This window comes from Oncorhynchus clarkii, chromosome 12 (genome assembly GCF_045791955.1).
Source record: "Oncorhynchus clarkii lewisi isolate Uvic-CL-2024 chromosome 12, UVic_Ocla_1.0, whole genome shotgun sequence".
In the NCBI taxonomy this organism is placed as follows: Eukaryota; Metazoa; Chordata; class Actinopteri; order Salmoniformes; family Salmonidae; genus Oncorhynchus; species Oncorhynchus clarkii.
Window position 1 is genome coordinate 93,322,727 of NC_092158.1, and position 4,925 is coordinate 93,327,651.

General features: G+C 46.3%; 1 protein-coding gene across 1 annotated transcript in view; it reads right to left on the reverse strand.

The window, feature by feature from the left end:
* The window catches only part of LOC139422370 (epsin-2-like), a 43,312-nt gene extending 39,349 nt beyond the window's left edge, over nucleotides 1–3,963 (reverse strand). Inside the window, exon 1 of the mRNA XM_071173574.1 lies at nucleotides 3,732–3,963. The gene's annotated coding sequence lies outside the window, so the exon portion shown is untranslated. The remainder of the gene's footprint in view (nucleotides 1–3,731) is intronic.
* Nucleotides 3,964–4,925: the final 962 nt, after the last annotated feature.

The window sequence follows — 4,925 nt, forward strand, 5'->3', positions numbered from 1 at the left end:
CCTAAAAACACTAAACGTTTCAGTTGAGCAGTTTTTAGTTTTTAAACCAGTTATGTTGGATCGATGGACTAACAAAATTGTCATCAACGCCTTTTCTGAAATACATATCTAGCTAACCGGCTAGTTAGCTAAACAATTAATTCAAAATATTTAGGAAACAAACTACGTAGCTAAACGTTAGCAAAACAATTTACATTTTCTGTCACATTTAAAACGGTTGAAAATCTGTGTGACTTCACTACAACATCTAACTAACTTCATTTAAAACCTGTTTTTAAGTTATGGTTATCTACAAATTAGCATGTTCGTTACAAGAACTTATTGAATGAAAAATCCCCCCCACCCAAAAAAAAGTTGTTGGAACAACAACAAAAAATATCCTCACCAATACAACCACCCCTCTCCTCTACTCCAACCACCCCTCTACTCTACTCCAACCACCCCTCTCCTCTACTCCAACCACCCCTCTCCTCTACTCCAACCACCCCTCTCCTCTACTCCAACCACCCCTCTTCTCTCCTCCAACCACCCCTCTCCTCTCCTCCAACCACCCCTCTCCTCTACTCCAACCACCCCTCTCCTCTACTCCAACCACCCCTCTCCTCTACTCCAACCACCCCTCTCCTCTACTCCAACCACCCCTCTCCTCTACTCCAACCACCCCTCTTCTCTACTCCAACCACCCCACCCCTCTACTCCAACCACCCCACCCCTCTACTCCAACCACCCCACCCCTCTACTCCAACCACCCCTCTCCTCTACTCCAACCACCCCTCTCCTCTACTCCAACCACCCCACCCCTCTACTCCAACCACCCCTCTACTCCAACCACCCCTCTTCTCTACTCCAACCACCCCTCTCCTCTACTCCAACCACCCCTCTACTCCAACCACCCCTCTCCTCTACTCCAACCACCCCTCTCCTCTACTCCAACCACCCCTCTCCTCTACTCCAACCACCCCTCTCCTCTACTCCAACCACCCCTCTTCTCTACTCCAACCACCCCTCTTCTCTACTCCAACCACCCCTCTTCTCTACTCCAACCACCCCTCTTCTCTACTCCAACCACCCCTCTTCTCTACTCCAACCACCCCTCTTCTCTACTCCAACCACCCCTCTTCTCTACTCCAACCACCCCTCTACTCTACTCCAACCTCTTCTCTACATCAACCACAACCTCTTCTCTACTCCAACCACCCCTCTTCTCTACTCCAACCACCCCTCTTCTCTACTCCAACCACCCCTCTTCTCTACTCCAACCACCCCTCTTCTCTACTCCAACCACCCCTCTTCTCTACTCCAACCACCCCTCTACTCTACTCCAACCTCTTCTCTACATCAACCACAACCTCTTCTCTACTCCAACCACCCCTCTTCTCTACTCCAACCACCCCTCTTCTCTACTCCAACCACCCCTCTTCTCTACTCCAACCACCCCTCTTCTCTACTCCAACCACCCCTCTTCTCTACTCCAACCACCCCTCTTCTCTACTCCAACCACCCCTCTACTCTACTCCAACCTCTTCTCTACATCAACCACAACCTCTTCTCTACTCCAACCACCCCTCTTCTCTACTCCAACCACCCCTCTTCTCTACTCCAACCACCCCTCTTCTCTACTCCAACCACCCCTCTTCTCTACTCCAACCACCCCTCTTCTCTACTCCAACCACCCCTCTACTCTACTCCAACCTCTTCTCTACATCAACCACAACCTCTTCTCTACTCCAACCACCCCTCTTCTCTACTCCAACCACCCCTCTTCTCTACTCCAACCACCCCTCTTCTCTACTCCAACCACCCCTCTTCTCTACTCCAACCACCCCTCTTCTCTACTCCAACCACCCCACCCCTCTACTCCAACCACCCCTCTACTCCAACCACCCCTCTCCTCTACTCCAACCACCCCTCTACTCCAACCACCCCTCTTCTCTACTCCAACCACCCCTCTACTCCAACCACCCCTCTTCTCTACTCCAACCACCCCTCTCCTCTACTCCAACCACCCCTCTCCTCTACTCCAACCACCCCTCTCCTCTACTCCAACCACCCCTCTCCTCTACTCCAACCACCCCTCTCCTCTCCTCCAACCACCCCTCTCCTCTACTCCAACCACCCCTCTTCTCTACTCCAACCACCCCTCTCCTCTCCTCCAACCACCCCTCTCCTCTCCTCCAACCACCCCTCTTCTCTACTCCAACCACCCCTCTCCTCTCCTCCAACCACCCCTCTTCTCTACTCCAACCACCCCTCTCCTCTCCTCCAACCACCCCTCTACTCCAACCACCCCTCTCCTCTCCTCCAACCACCCCTCTACTCCAACCACCCCTCTCCTCTACTCCAACCACCCCTCTCCTCTACTCCAACCACCCCTCTCCTCTACTCCATACTCCTTCAGTTTACAGTAAAAACATTTTTTTTAAAGTTCCAACAATTTTGTTGTTTGAACATGTTTTAGGATTTAAATTGTTGCATTTTATCTGGGTTTATAATTAGGGAGTCACTCCAACACAGTAGCTATGCCACTAGCTAACTACAACACCTTCTCGATACTGTTCGCTTAGCTACAACGATACTAAAAAAAGATAGCAAATGCTAAACCTTGTTAGCTAACTCACTGGCTAAACCGTGTTAGCTAACTCACTGGCTAAACCGTGTTAGCTAACTCACTGGCTTAACCCGTGTTAGCTAACTCACTGGCTTAACCCGTGTTAGCTAACTCACTGGCTAACCCGTGTTAGCTAACTCACTGGCTAACTAACTGGCTAAACCTTGTTAGGTAACTAACTGGCTAACAGACTAGCTAAACCTTGTTAGGTAACTAACTGGCTAACAAACTGGCTAAACCTTGTTAGGTAACTAACTGGCTAACAAACTGGCTAAACCTTGTTAGGTAACTAACTGGCTAACAAACTGGCTAAACCTTGTTAGGTAACTAACTGGCTAACAAACTGGCTAAACCTTGTTAGGTAACTAACTGGCTAACAAACTGGCTAAACCTTGTTAGGTAACTAACTGGCTAACAAACTGGCTAAACCTTGTTAGGTAACTAACTGGCTAACAAACTGGCTAAACCTTGTTAGGTAACTAACTGGCTAACAAACTGGCTAAACCTTGTTAGCTAACTAACTGGCTAACAAACTGGCTAAACCTTGTTAGCTAACTAACTGGCTAACCTTGTTAACTAACTGGCTAACCTTGTTAACTAACTGGCTAACCTTGTTAACTAACTGGCTAACCTTGTTAACTAACTGGCTAACCTTGTTAACTAACTGGCTAACCTTGTTAACTAACTGGCTAACCTTGTTAACTAACTGGCTAACTCTTGTTGGCTAACTCTTGTTGGCTAACTCACTGGCTAACTCACTGGCTAACTCACTGGCTAACTCACTGGCTAACTCTTGTTAGCTAACTGGCTAACTCTTGTTAGCTAACTAACTGGCTAACTAACTGGCTAACCCTTGTTAGCTAACTAACAGGCTAACCCTTGTTAGCTAACTAACTGGCTAACCCTTGTTAGCTAACTAACTGGCTAACCCTTGTTAGCTAACTAACTGGCTAACCCTTGTTAGCTAACTAACAGGCTAACCCTTGTTAGCTAACTAACTGGCTAACTAACTGGCTAACGTTAGCTAGCTAGGTTTAAGTGCTAGGTGGAGACATTCACCCAAAAGCATCCCAAGGAGATTTGAAACAACCTGGAAAGCAAAAAAAAACAATGAATAACTTACCATTTCCTTTTTCCCGAGTTATTCTACAGAGTAAATGAATATCCAGGAATTGTACAACCCATACGATCAAAGAAGTCACCATCCAAGACAAAAAAAATACCAGGAAAGTTGACTTATTTGTTGTGGTTGTTGGATAAATGTTCTTTCTAACCCTTCCCGTAATGTGTCGTTTAGTTCGCTAAGCAGGCTTTTACACGTCTCTGACTCCTGCTCTATCAACATGGCGGGCGGTAAAGCTCCTCTCTCGTCCCGGGAGGGGGGACATGTAGGCGGGGGAAGGGTGTGACCAAAGCTGCTTGACTCGCTGATGCAGAAATACATCCTTTCCTTCCCCCCACCACCACCACCACCTCCTCCCTTCTGAGGAAATCCATTCATAACGAGACCGTTTAGAGCAACAGTGTGCAAGGGCTAGAGGACATGGGGAAGAATATAAAATATTAAAATCCTAGCTCCTCGTCTCCTTCTCAAAGCCCATTGGAGAAGAAGGTTAGAAGGGACGAGACCTCTGGTTTTCTCATCCAATAGATTTGGAGATGGAGACAAAAAACGAGATGGGTTTTAAATGTGAGATTTCACATGTTGGTTTCAAGACAACTCAATATGGTGTAATTGCATTACCGCAATTCGGGGCGTTTCATAATATGGGCGTTCCGTGTAATCAGGAACGCCCTTTAGATGACACGAAAAGCGCATTGGTGGCTGTCATTCGTCAGTCCGTTGATACCTGCCGTTGGTTCAGTTCCAGCACTGTCCCACGCTTTTTGGATTGCCTATGTTGAAAAAGCACTAGTTTTAAATGAATGCTTTTACATATGACGCGAATTGAACTTTTTATTGTTCTTTGCACGACTCGGTGGATGGAGCATGATGCAAAACTATTTATCAGAATGAGGATGTATCGTTATGTACCGCAATGAAACAGTCCCAGTAAACTAATGACCAACACCTAAAAATAGTACTGCATATAGACTACAACAAAACAAACTATATTAGACTGTAAAAAAAAGTAAATTACAGAGTTAACAGTAATACAGTTTTTTTTTTGAACGACCAAAGTTCAAAGTTGAAAACGTAACAGTTTAAAGCTGACAAAAACTAAGATAAAATTAGACTGTGTGTTTATGTTTGAATTTCTGGCAAAGTGAGAAGGCTATAACTCTGGTGCCTTCAGTTATCGTCAGCTAGAAATCT